Source organism: Amblyraja radiata, chromosome 1 (assembly GCF_010909765.2).
Source record: "Amblyraja radiata isolate CabotCenter1 chromosome 1, sAmbRad1.1.pri, whole genome shotgun sequence".
Classification (NCBI taxonomy): domain Eukaryota; kingdom Metazoa; phylum Chordata; class Chondrichthyes; order Rajiformes; family Rajidae; genus Amblyraja; species Amblyraja radiata.
Genome location: NC_045956.1, coordinates 127418419 through 127433617, shown reverse-complemented (window position 1 = coordinate 127433617; position 15199 = coordinate 127418419).

Genomic DNA, 15199 nt, shown 5'->3' with positions numbered 1-15199 from the left:
ATTGTAGAAATCTATCATTAATGTCTTTAGGCAGTGTTAATGTTTCTCCCTTATCTGTTCTAATTTTGTATATTGTTTTTTCCCCGTCCAATTTGCGAAGTTGACGCGCTAATAGTTTTTGTGGTTTGTCACCAAATTCAAAATTTAATTGTTTTGTATGTTGATAAAGTTTTATAACTTGGTCTGAATAAATCTTGTTTAATTTATATTTCAATACTGCAATTTTATTGTGTTTTATCGTGGATGGTGCTGCTGCATTTTCTGTGTCTAATTGCTTTATTTCCATTTCCAGTTTCTGTTGTTTGGCCCTATTCTCTTTATTAAAAAATGATTGGGAAGAAATTAATGCTCCTCGTACAAATGCTTTAAATGTTTCCCAAAGAAGGGAGGCAGAGATTTCAGGGCTATCGTTAGCCTCAAAAAACATTTAAATCTGTTTTACTAGATATTCATTACATGACTTATCTTTTAAGATTTGGGGATTAAATCTCAATTGTGACTGTGTCTCTGCCATTCCGTTTACTTTGATCATAAATGTTAATGGGGCGTGGTCTGAGATTATGATGTTATGATATTGTGAGTTATAGGTGAATGGGATAAGTTTTGAATCTACTAAAAAATAGTCTATCCTTGAGTAAGTTTTATGTACTGGTGAGTAAAATGAATATTCTCGGCCCGATGGATTTTCAATTCTCCAAACGTCCTTAATATTAGTAGTATTAATGTATGAATTTAAAAATTCACTTGATCGAGATTTTAGTTTTCTTTGATGATCTATCCAAACAAGCATCCAATGTACAATTTAAATCTCCACCGATTATTAAGTTTTGTTGTGTACCTTCCGGGATATTGTTAAGAATTCTCTTAAAAAACAGAGGGCTATCAAAATTTGGTCCATACACATTGAGGAGAGTCACCTTTTTTAAGTATAACTCCCCTATTATTACAATATATCTGCCTTCAGTGTCTTCTATCGTTGATATATGTTTAAAGGGTATACCTTTACGAATTAATATTGCAACACCTCTTGATTTATGTGAGAATGAAGAATGGTACGCTTTAGCAATCCATTTTGCTTTCAATCTGTGTTGTGCTTCCTTTTTAAGATGTGTCTCCTGGAGAAATATTATATCTGTTTTCAATGATTTTAAATGAGCTAACACTTTGCCTCTCTTGATAGGTTCATTAATTCCCTTAACATTCCAACTACAGAATTTAATTCCCTCACCCCCAATTTTTATATTCATGTCTTGCATCTTGTGATTAAGTGGTAGAGCAGATGACTCAGCACACTCAACCCTGCCTTATACTTGAACTTCAGGTAGATGAATTTTAGGTCACGTCTGTTTTCCATCCGAACGTATCTCCTTAAATAAAATATGCAATTCCATTCCAAATACAAAATATAATGTGATATAAGATAAAAAAGGTGATAGCTAATAGGGTTAGTAAAGTGTGGAAAGTAAAAAAGAAAAGCAACTACAACTACAATTAGTGCAGTTAGTGATAGCCACCCTAATGTGGCTAAGCATCTATGGACTTCCGTAGCTTTTGGTTTATAAAAATACTAGCTCCGTACTTTCCTTGAAAGGAAAGTTTCCAATTCGATGCATACAATTTGTGGGGGGGAAAGAAATATTGATTATATTCCATTAATGGTATAATTAGTAGTCTCAAATTGAAATATTAGTTTTGTATAATATAAACATTTATCAAAGAATAATCAAAAACGAAAACATCAGAGAGAGGGCCATCAAACATTTCTCATTATAAAATACCTGAATAATACTATACTTATATTTCATACTTTTAATTAATTCTTAAATAATCTAAATAATCTTATTATCATTAGTTAGTGTTAGTTAATATTCTTGATTATTAATAGTTGTTAGAGGTTAGTACTAGAATGTTAGTATTATATATCCGTTGCAGGAAATATACCCAATTCTTATTGCGAATTTTAGGCAACTCTTAAATATAATAGTTTAAAGTTTAGAGTTCCTATCATGAACTTCTAAGTACTCCGTAACCTCATCCTTTATAATGGACTAAAACCTTACCAACCACTGAAGTCAGACTAACCAGCCTACAGTTCCCACTATTCTGCTTTGCTCCCTTCTTGTACAGCAGGGTAATATTGGCAATTTTCCAACTGTCTTGAGCTACTCCTGACTCTAGTGATTCTTGAAATACCACAATCTCAAGTTCAAGTTACATTTATTGTCACATGCACCAGTTGGTACAGTGAAATTTGAGTTAACATACAGCCATACAAATAAAAAGAACATAAACATCCACCACAGCGGAATCAACTTTTCCCACTGTAGTGGAATATAGTTAGGTCATCTTCCTCTTTGTTCACCCGTGGTCTGAGCCTTTGAGCCCTCCGCAGTCACCGCTACGGACGGCCCGATGTACAGGCCCTCTCTCCGGGATGATCGAAACTCCGACGTCGGAACGGAACGGAACACACTCGCGGTTTGGAGTTTTGTAATCAGCCACTTCCTACCGAAGACCGCGGCTTCCGAAGTCCACAGGCCGAGATGGGTGGAGCTCCAACATTGGTGATCCTCGGCAAAAGATCCCAGGCCTCTGCGATGTTAAAGTCAGCACCCACGGCTAGAAGCTCCGCAAACCACAGCTCCACGGTGTTAAAGTCAGCAGGCACAACACTCCTATCTCTAAATCTCTAAAATCTCTAAAGCCACCTCTTCCAGAACCCTAGGGTGCAGTCCATCTGGTCCAGGTGACTTATCCAAATTCAGCCCTTTCAGCTTCCCAAGTATTTTCTCCTTAGTAATAGCCGCTCCGCTAACTTCCACCCCCTGACTCTCTTGAATTCCAGGCACGTTGCTGGTATCTTCCACTGTGAAGACTGATGCAAAAAGTTATTCAACTCCTCTGCCATTTCTTTATTTCCCCATCATCACTTCTCCTGCATCATTTTCCAGTGGTCCAACATCCAATCTTGCCTCTTTCATACTCTTTATATAGCTGAAGAATCTTTTGCTATCCTTTTATAGTATTAGCTAACTTACTTTCATATTTCATTTTTTTCGCCCCGTATTGCCTTTTTAGTTACCTTCTGTTGTTCTTTAAAATCTTCCCAATCCTCTGGCTTTCCACTAATCTTTGCAATGTTACATGCCTTATCTTTTATTTTTATACTGTCCTTGGCTTCCCTTGTCAGCCACGGTCGTCTTATTCACCCCCTGGAATCTTTCTTCCTCTTTGGAATGAAATGATCCTGCATTTTCTGAATTATTCCCAGAAACAAGGGAAAATCAGGGAGTGCAGGGAGTCTTAGCTCATGCAACAAAAGATGCTTCAGATTGTTGGTGGTCAATTATCTCAGACCAAGAATATAACTGCTGGAGTTCATCAAGGCTGTGTCCAAGGCCTAAGCATCAATTTCATCAATGGCATGACTTCCATCACCAGGTCAGAACTGGTTTTGTTCACTGATAGTTACACAGTGTTCAATTACATTCTCAATTTCTTGCCATATGAAGTAACCCAAGCTCGCCTGTAGGTTGACTTGACAACCTTTAGACATGGGCTGACATGGCATGTCACAAAAGGCAATGACCATCTCCAACAAAAGAATCAAATAGACTTCCTTTGAAATTTGATAGTATCACCAAGGCTGAGATACATTATCTATTTGTTTTGAGTCACTGCTGACCAGACTTTCAACTGGACCAAACACATGAATACTGTGTCAACAAGTGCTGGTCAGAAGTTAATAATCCTGTGGTGTGTGGCTCACCTTCTGACAGTCCAAAACTGCTCAATTATCAATAAGGCACAGTGGCGCAGCTGGTGAAGCCACTGCCTCACAGCGCCAGAAACCCGGGTTGATTGTGAGGCAAACAATATGCCAAAGATGTGCAGGTTTGTAGGTTAATTGGCTTCTGTAAATTGTCCCTAGTGTGTAGGATAGAACTAGTGCACAGGTGATTGTTGGTCGGCATGGACTCGGTGGGCCGAAATGGCCTGTTACCACACTGTATTTCTAAATTAAACTAAACTAAACTGACCTCAGGTGCTTTCCGTGTGGAGTGAGCGCATTCTTCCTGTGACCATGTGGGTTTCCTCCAGATGTTCAGGTTTCCTCCCACCTTACAAAAGTGCGGGTTTGTAGGTTAATTGGCCTCTGTAAAGTTCCCCTTGGTGAGAAGGGAGTAGATGCGGAAGTGGGATTACATAGAGCTATTGTGAACGGGTGATCGAAGGTCGGCACGGACGCGGTGGGCCAAAAGGCCTTCCAAGCAATATCCCAAAACCTAAAAAAGTCAGGAATGTGATGGAATATATTTTATTGACCTGGATGAATGCAGCTCCAACAACCTCGTGAATCTTATGAAGACTTTCTGAACAGAGTTGGATTGAAAATATTATGCTTCCCTCTACTGGAGACAATTCAATACAATGACATGAAAACTCTTCAGACCAGACAAAGAATATTTAGAGTCATAAACAAAGTGGTGAAAACTTCATGGAGTCACAGATAAAAATAATCTGTATCCATTACAGGAGCACAGAGACATTGGAGATATTAAGAACAACTTGCAGTAAAGCGTTTTAGAGATAAGGATATTTCAGAGATTGAGATCGAGAGAATCTATTAATAAAAAGTAAGTCTCGAACAAGATACACAGAACACACAAATATCATCATTAATACCTTGTATTTTTTCAATTATAAAAAAATAAGGTATATTTAGAAATGTAAGAACTTTCTTTCTTTGAATATTTATAACTTCCCCTTTTACATATATTTACTATAAACTCATTCAGCACTTGTAAATAATATTATCCGTCCCATTTTTGATACACAAGTATGCCTCATTTTTGCATTTGAAAATTTTTATTCTTCTGAGAGTGCCACAAAGCTTTTACTGAACTGGTTGTAGCTTTGTATGCACTGTACTCTTTATAGAAAGTATTGAAGCAACAGAATAGTAATGATTACTCACCAGTAGAGGGAAACATAATATGTGCTATCAACTCAAACACTTTGTTCAGGAGGAATTATCGTTTCACATTTTCATCTGAATAGATGGAATGTAAAGAGATTGACATTTCAGTGCATGTATTAATGTGAAACAGTTCAATAACTGTGTGTGAATAGTGTGAACTGTACTAAATAAGGGTCTGAAGAAGGGTTTCGGCCCGAAACGTCGCCTATTTCCTTCGCTCCATAGATGCTGCTGCACCCGCTGAGTTCCCCAGCAATTTTGTGTACCTTTGTACTAAATAGTAGTTTGTTCAATAATCCAATAAACTCCTCAAAACAACAGATGGTTACAGCAAGAAAATCAATTCTCAATTCTTTTCACAAAAAATAAAGTCTTGAATAGATGGTTAAAAGTTAATCACATTAAAATGCCGATGAAGAAAGGAGAGGGACAGAAAACACAAAGCCATGGGTCAATTAATAACAACTGTGCTAGAAGAAATGTGTGTTACTATTAAAATGCAGTAACATAGACATCCACTACAAATCCACTGACTCCCATGGCTATCTGGACTACACTTCTTCCCACCCTGCCTCCTGTAAGGACTCCATCCCCTACTCCCAATTCCTCCGCCTACACCGCATCTGCTCCCAGGATAAGGCGTTCCACACCAGGGCATCTGAAATGTCCTCATTCTTCAGGGAACGGGGATTCCCCTCCTCCACCATAGATGAGGCTCGCACCAGGGTCTCTTCCATACCCCGTAACACTGCTCTCTCTCCCCATCCCCGCACTCGCAACCAGGGCAGAGTCCCCCTAGTCCTCACCTTTCACCCCACCAGCCGTCACATACAACAAATAATCCTCCGTCATTTTCGCCACCTCCAACGTGACCCCACCACTCGCCACATCTTCCAATCTCCCCCCATGTCTGCCTTCCGCAAAGACCGCTCCCTCCGCAACTCCTTTGTCAATTCTTCCCTTCCCTCCCGTACCACCCCCTCCCCGGGCACTTTCCGTTGCAACTGCAAGAAATGCAACACCTGTCCCTTTACCTCCCCCCTCGACTCCAGTCAAGGACCCAAGCAGTCATTCCAGGTGCGACAGAAAATGTGAAACGATAATTCCTCCTGAACAAAGTGTTTGAGTTGATAGCTGTATCTCCTCCAACCTCATCTACTGCATCCGCTGCTCTAGATGACAGCTGATCTACATCGGTGAGACTAAGCGAAGGTTGGGCGATCGTTTCGCCGAACACCTCCGCTCGGTCCGCAAGAACCTACCTGTCCTCCTGGTGGCTCAGCACTTCAACTCCCCCTCCCATTCCCAATCCGACCTCTCTGTCCTGGGTCTCTTCCATTGCCAGAGTGAGCAACACTGGAAATTGGGGGAACAGCACCTCATATTCCGCTTGGGGAGCCTGCATCCGGCGGGCATGAACATTGAATTCTCCCAATTTTGTTAGCCCTTGTTGTCTCCTCCCCTTCCTTAACCCTCGAGCTGTCTCCTCCCATCCCCCAGCCCTCAGGCTCCTCCTCCTCCTTTTTCCTTCCTCCTCCCCGCCACCCCCTATCAGTCTGAAGAAGGGTTTCGGCCCGAAACGTTACCTATTTCCTTCGCTCCATAGATGCTGCTGCACCCGCTGAGTTTCTCCAACATTTTTGTGTAACATGGAATTTAGCACGATTCTCTGAACTGATTTCTGAAATTAAGACGGTTTTCACTAAAAAAGATTGAATAGAGTCAGCATGGAACTCTGAAAAAGAGATTGTTGACATATCTGAAAAAGTTATTTTTCTTTGTTGCTTGTAACTAGCTAGATTGTAGATAGAAACCAGTGATTATAGTATATGCCATACAAAATGACATTTTACAAAATTAGGGCTCATGGTTTAATATATTGGCATCGATTTGGAACTCTTTCTGGACAGAATTTTCAGGTTGCTATCTGTCAATAATAGGGCCCATAAAAAATAGTGCTGGCTCCTCAGCTATTTAAGAGACAGATTTCTAGTAAAGCCACTGCCTCACAGTGCCAGAGATTCGGGTTTGATGTTGTCTATGTGGAGTTTGCATGTTCTTCCTGCAACTACGTGGGTTTCACCCGGATACTCCACTTTTATCCCACATCCCAAAGACGTATGGAATAGTAAGTCAATTGCCCATTGTAAATTACTCCTGGTGTGTAGGTGTGTGGTAGGATCTGGGGGAACTGATGAGTATATGGGGATTAATGTAATGTTGGTGTGAATGTATGGTGGATGGGCAGCATAGACCCAGTGGATCAAATTACCTATTTCCATGTCATTTCTTTCCATTGCTAGTTCATGTGAGTGACAAAGAATAAAGGACTGAGTGTCATGTCCATATTTGATGATGATGCAAGGCTATGTGGGAAAGTGAACCAGGCAGAGGCTGTAAAGAGCCTGTAATATGATTTAATTAAGTGAATGGACAAAAATATGACAGATGGAACATAATGTAGAGAATTGTGTCTATTTGCATCGTGGGGAAAATAGAAAATTGTTTAGTGGATATGACCCTGGAAAACGCTATTATTCAGAAATTCACTTTGTGTCTTTGTACACACAAATTGTTCACAAGAAAGCATACCAACCAACCACATGACTAAATTGTATGGCAAGTCTTTTTTATAATAGTTTTGAAATAAGAAATTAAATGTAACATTATAGCATATTGTCGACATCTTAGCACGTAATAAATCTGAAAATCCTGGGAATACTCAGGCAATAATTAGGCAACCGATCTTGACAGAGGGACAGAGTTAATGTTTCAGCCTGAGGATCTTTCAGAATAACTGAGCAAACTTATACTTTAGATTTTAGAGATACAACACAAAAACAGGCCCTTCGGCCCACTCAGTCGGCACCAACAGTTTTGCGGACATTTTCAACCTCTCATTACAAAGGTCTGAGGTTTAAGAGGGCATCAATAATACCAGTGCCCAAGAAGAGTAAAGTGATGTGCCTCAATGACAATTGACTGGTGGCACTAACGTCCATGGTGATGAAATTCTTTGAGAGGCTAGTTATGGCGCATATCAACTCCTACCTCAACAAGAACCTTGATCCATTACAGTTTGCCAGCTGTTTGTAGACTACATCACGGCATTCAATACCACCATTCCCTCCAAACTGGTTACCAAGCTGAGGGAATTGAGTCTCTGTGTATGTTTTTGCAACTGGATCATCGACTTCCTCATCAACAGACCACAGTCTGTCTGAATTAGCAAAAACACTTCTTCCACAATAACAATCAGTCCGGGAAAATCTCAAGGCTGTGTGCTCAGCCCCCTGCTCTATACTCACGACTATGTAGCCAGACACTTTATGTGTCCACCAAGCCCACTTCTACTATCCCCTCCAATACTCTCACTGCCTGTCTCCATGATATACAGATATGGATGACAAACAACTACTTAAAGCTCAACAGTAGTAAAACTGAGCTCCTCATTGGGTCTAAATTTACACTCTCAAAAAACAATATCTGTTCACTCCCCATCGCTGAAGCCATCATACCAGTCTCCACACAGGTCAAGAGCCTTGGTGTTATCTTGGACAGTACCCTTTCTTTCTCCAGTCATATAAACAATGTCTCCCGGATTGCCTTTTTCCATCTACGAAACATCTCCATACTACGCCTTGCTTTAATCTTATTGAAACATATAAGATTATTAAGGGTTTGGACATGTTAGAAGCAGGAAACATGTTCCCGATGTTGGGGGAGTCCAGAACCAGGGGCCACAGTTTAAGAATAAGGGATAAGCCATTTAGAACGGAGACGAGGAAACACTTTTTCTCACAGAGAGTTGTGGGTCTGTGGAATTCTCTGCCTCAGAGGGCGGTGGAGGCCGGTTCTCTGGATACTTTCAAGAGAGAGCTAGATAGGGCTCTTAAAGATAGTGGAGTCAGGAGATATGGGGTGATGGCAGGAACGGGGTACTGATTGGGAATGATCAGCCGTCATCCCATTGAATGGCGGTGCTGGCTCGAAGGGCCGAATGGCCTACTCCTGCACCTATTGTCTATTGTCTATTGTCTATTAACACAACACTCCATGGAAGTTCTAGTCAATGCTTTGGTCACATCACGCACTTACTACTGCAATGCGATCCTGGCCGGCATCCCCAACAAACCTATTCATCGACTTCAACTCATCCAGAACTCTGCAGCACAGATTATCACACGCTCAAAGTCCACTGATCATGTCACACCCCTGCTGATTCAATTACACTGGCTCCCTGTGTCACAAGGGATTAACTTTAAAATTGTATTATTAACATTTAAAGCGCTTCATAACCTTTCCCCAGTTTATCTCACAGACCTCCTTCAGACTTAAACCCCCTCCCGCTCCCTGCAGTCTTCATCAGCAGAGCTACTGGCACTATCACCCATCAAACTCAGCACAATGGGTGCCAGGGCCTTCTCCCACGCTGCACCTAAACTTTGGAATTCACTACCCCCTCACATCCGCATACTGGACTCCATGACAGAATTCAAAACCGCTCTTAAAACCCATCTTTTTAAACTAGCTTACTCATTTTAACTGCAACAACTGCATCTTATTTTATATCAATCTTAACTCGTTGTGCTATGCTCTGTTGCTTAGTGCATGATTTATTGTTGATTTTTTAATTACTGGTGCTTTTTTGCTTATTGTATGTTTGTTACTGATATTATGTGATGTAAGGGGACCTTGAGTGTCTTGAAAGGCGCCATTAAATAAAATGGATTATTATTATTATTATTATTATTATTATTATTATTATTATTATTATTATTATTATTATTATTATTATTATTATTATTATTATTATTAAGTGCAAACTCTATCCTCAAGTTCGACTACATCACCTTTGTTGGACGAATTACAGATGGTGATGGGTCAGAGTACAGAAGTGAGAATGATCGACTGACCAAATGGTGCCAGCACAACAACTTGGCTCTCAATGTCAGTAAGACCATAGAAGTGATTGTGGACTTTGAAAAATGAAGGATGAGGACCCACAAACCTGTCTATATCGAGGGGACAATGGTGGTTCTTGTTTATTATTTAGTTTTTCGCTTACTATGTTTACATAATAAACATCGGGAGGCACCACGCGCGGCAGCCTCGCCAGCAGTTTGTCCGTCCTTTCACCCTTTTTGTTGTTTTTAGTCTGTCTAAAAAGTATGTTTTTGGAGGTTTATTTGTCTTTTTTATGTGGGGGGTCGGAGGGGGAAGAGGGGAAACAATTTCCCAGTCACTACCTGGTCGAGGATGTGTCTTTTCTGCATCTTTTCACATCTTCGCCTCCCCCTCGCGGCCTACCATCTGAATTGGCACGGCATTTCCTGCTGGAGACCGCCAGAGCTTAAGCAGCGGTGCAGCACTGAATTCCACCGCGGAGTGGGTGATGTCTTACCGGGGATCGCCTGTTGAAGCTCTGGAGTGTTGGGCCTGCTGATTAACACCGTGGAGTTGTGGTTTGCGGAGCTTCCAGCCACGGGCGGTGTTGACTTTAACATTGCGGAGTCCTGGGATCCTTTGCCGAGGGTCGCCAGTGTTAAATCTCCACCCAGCTCGGCCTGTGGACTTCGGTAGGAAATGGCCGATTCGGAAACTCCAAGCCACTGAGTGTGTTCTTCTGTTCTGATGTCGAGGCCTGAACATTGGGCCGCCGTAGCAGTGACTGCGGAGGGCTCCAAGGCCCCAACCATGAGTGAACAATGAGGAAGATGACTGAACTTTATTGCCTTCCCTCACAGTGGGAAACGTTGATTCCATTGTGTGGGTGTTCATGTTGAATTCTATCGTGTATTGTGTTCTTTTTTATTCGTATGGCTGTATGGTAACTCAAATCTCACTGCACCAATTGGTGCATTTGACAATAAATGTAACGAACTTGAACTTGAACATATTCTGTTGTGCTGCTGCAAGTAAGAATTTCATTGTTGTGTCTGAGTCATATGACAATAAAACACTTTTGACTCTTGAATCTTGACCAGCAATCACCCCGTGCACTAGCACTATCCTACACACGAGGGACAATTACAAATTTTACCTACACCAATTAACTTAAAACTTCTACATTTTTGGAGTGTGGTAGGAAACCGGAGCACCCGGAGAAAACCCATGTGGTCACAGCGAGAATGTACAGACTTCATACAGACAGCACCCGTAGTCAGGATCGAACCCGGGTCTCTGGCGTTATAAGGCAGCAACTCTATCGCTGTGCCCACTGTGCAATTAAATGTTTTAAGTTGCATAGATGTTGGGTGAGTAGAAACACCAAAGAGTATATAAACAAAAGTGTAGGAACTAATAAGAACTGAATAGTGGTCATAGTCATGGAAAGATACAGTATGGATTCGCTGACTCTGCACCAACCATCAACCACTCATTTACACTAATCCCACTTTAATCCCATATTTTTTTATTCTCACCACATACTGAAGCTGCACCATAGAAAGCATCCTATTGGATTGCATTCATAAATTCATAAGTTCTAGGAACAAAATTAGGCGATTTGGCCCATCAAGCCCGACATTCATTCATGGGTGATCTATCTTTCCCTCTCAACCCCATTCTCCTGCCTTTACCTCATAACCCCTGACACCCTTGTTAATCAACAATCTGTCAATCACTGCCTTAAACATATCCATTGACAGCCTCCACAGCCGTCTGTGGCGATGAATTCCCCAGATTTACCATCTTCTGATTAAAGATTACAGGTTGGTTTGGCAACTGCTCTGACCAGTACTGCAATACATTACAGAATTTTGGATGTAGCCCAGCCCATCTCACAATCCAGCCAACCCCCACCCCCTCCGGGCCCCCTCTTAACGCTATCTACACATCATACTGTCTGAAGAAAGCAGACAATATAATCAAGGTCCATTTTGATCCTGGACATTTCCGTCAGGCAGAATATACAAAAACTTAAAAGCATACACCACCAGACTGACTTCTTCCTCACTGTTGTCATACCACAGATCGCTTCTCCCACAAGCTGGGTTGTAATCCAGATCTTCCAACCTACCTCATTGTAGACCTTATACTTTTCTATTCTTTACATTTTCTCTGTAATAGTAATGCTATAACATTATATTCTGCACTCTGGTATTTTTCACTTTGCACTATCTGTTGTACTTGTGCATGGCTTAATTGTATAGTATGCTTTGACTGAATAGCATAGAAATAGGCATCTTGGTAAATGTGACAATAATGAATCAATAGCAATACCAATGTAATAGTCAATGGTGCCACACTGATGTACCCAGCCAGGCCAACACATTAGGATGCCATATGCTTGATCTGATGAAAATGTTTTGAAACGCAATTCATTATTTTTAGATTTTTATTTTGTATGCATAAATGCATTTCTCAAAACTGGCTTATTCTTCAAAAGTTGACAAAACAATTGCTCTTTTCCCCCCAACATTCCTTTGTGAACTGTAAATAGTTGCTTACAAGAATGACTTTGTTTAGAGCTAAACACTTGTTTTCTGCGAAAGAGCCAGACATAATCTAATTTCCTGTTATGTGGATGTGTGAAGTTAACAATTCCTTTTTCTTCTGTTGCTGTAAACAATATTGCACATTCTCCTATGAAATCCTGATTATTTACCCTGGTGTTCCCACATCTCAGTCTCCGAGGACAATGGTGACGCGGGTTTGCAGGAAGATGAAGGGTATTTCTCACCAACTCTTTCCTGTTTTTTGATTTGCTATTGTTTAGATGTAAACTCCTGACATCTAGGTTCTCCAGAGAAATGTCAACAACAAAGTAATATAGTCCACGCATGAAGGATATCTTTTACATAATCTAGCCAATTAAGCCAAACAACGTAAACTTCTGAATGAGCATAAACTTCCATAATTTACTTAAGAACATTTCTCAAATCCTAACAACATTGGAATCTATAATGTTAGTCTTAACTCTATTTGAAAGACTGCATTTTTGTAAGATTTGGGTTATGAAACTTTGTTTATTAAACCTTTTCATTTCATATAATGAGGGAGAAATGACTTATTTCTCCAATATAAAATTCCATTTCAAAATGTTAAACTTCTTATCTAGATTTCAGCAAATATAGTTACACATTTGGTGAAATAAATTGTGTAGGGAAGAACTGCAAATGCTGGGTTAAACCGAAGATAGACACAGAAAGCTGGAGTGACTCAGCGAGTCAGGCAGCATCTCTGGAGAAAAGGAATAGGTGGCATTTCAGGTTGAAACCCTTCTTCTGGTAAAATTAATTAATATTTATTTAGTTTATCTATAAACCTGAAACAATAAACGTATGATTAGGAAAGAAAACCTTCTTCTGAATTGCCCACTCCAGTGATCTAACTGGCATAAATTGGAAGTAGTTCTTATTGCGTCTTGCTACTTAAAAATTGCAACACTCCATGGAAAGCACTTTAAATATCCTTTATTCCAAACCACCAAAATTGGATCATTATAGTCAGATGCTCCCTGGTATCATCTTTGTCTGCCTTTTCAGCCTTATGTATGAAGTTAATACTGTTTTCATGTTCCAGAGACTTCAAAAGTAGTACTGTAAGTAAGACGATCTTTACAAATATTACATGGTGCAGAGGGAACTGTGGGTACAAGTGCACTGTTCCTTAAAAATGGCAACACAGGTAGATAGAGTGGTAAATAAGGCATTTGGCATGCTTATCTTCATCAGTAAGGGAATTACATACAGGAGTTGGGACATCATGCTACAGCTGTACAAGACGTAGGTGAGACATTCTTTGGAGTATTGTATGCAATCCTGGCCATCCTGCTATAGGAAGGATGTCATTAAGCTAGATAGGGTGCAGAAAAAGTTCACCAGGATGTTACTAAGCTTCGAGGTCTTGAGGTACAAGGAGAGCTGGATAGGCTGGGACTTTTTCCCCTGGAGCACAGGAGTCCTTACAAAGGGTGACCTTACAAAGATATACAAAATCAAGAGAGGCATAGTCAAGGTGAATGGTCACAACTTTTCTCCCAGGATAGAGCCGTCCAGAACTAGAGGAAATAGGCTTAAACCATGGAGGAATTTAAAAGATACCTGCGGGGCAATTTCTTCATGCATGGAGGATGGTGCATATATGGATCAATCTGCCAGAGGAAGCAATAGAGGGGGATACATGGGCAATGCTTAAAACATACTAGGCAGGTCTATGGATAGGAAGGGCCGAGAGACCTTTCTAAACAAGATTGCACGTTCTCCTATGAAATCCCAATTAATTACCCTGGTGTTCCCACATCTCAGTCTCTCAGGACAATGGTGATGATGGTTTGCAGGAAGATAATGGGCCAAAGGTCCTGTTTTCATGGTTAATGACCCTATGACTCGATTTTCATGGTTAATGACCCTATGACTCGATTATATAAGATGCCTCCTTTCAATTTTAGCAGGTGATTTAGGAGAAAGACAACAATATATAGAAGATGACAAGGGAATAGAATACTTCTTTCCCCCCTATACTGCCTAAGAGTTTGCAAAGGAAGTAAAGCCTCCAAGACCTGGGGGTATCTACTAAAAGGGAAAGAGATGTTTGAGTGAAATCAATAATCTAGAATTAAATTTTAGGCAAAAGTGCTGGCGTAATTCATTGGCAGTGAATGGAAAGATGACATTTCAGGTTGGGACCTTCTTCAAGAAGAAAATTGAGAAAATGCCGAGAGGAAGACAAAGGCAAGCAGAATTATAATTTTATTAAATGATGAAAATAAAAGAGTGCAGATGCATGGAATCTGAAATAAAAACAGAAAATGCTCAAAAACAAGAGGTCAAGCAGCATTTGTGGAAAGAGCAACAGTTAAAAAAGCATTTTAACAAATAAGACCTACCTTTATAAAGATATTCCTGATATCTTAAAAATATCAATATTATGGTTAGATTTGACACCAGGGAGGGAATTAATTTAATTTTCTCTCAACTCATCAGCTTATTAGAAATAAAATATTTATTTCCTCTCTATTCTGTCAAAGAGTTCACAAAGAAAGTAAAGGGGCTGTCCCACTTGGGCGACCTAATCCGCGAGTTAAGAAGAGTATCTTCGACCTTCAAGCTCCAGGGCACTCGCCTGGGAAGCCTCGAGCTGGATCGACCAACCGCACACACACACAAACACATCGCAACGGCGGGGGCCAGGGAAAGTGGGGGAGCGCTGTCTGTGCGATGAAGAGGAAGGTAAACGGCTGCCACAGTGTACGGAAAGTCCTTTAGAGAGCGC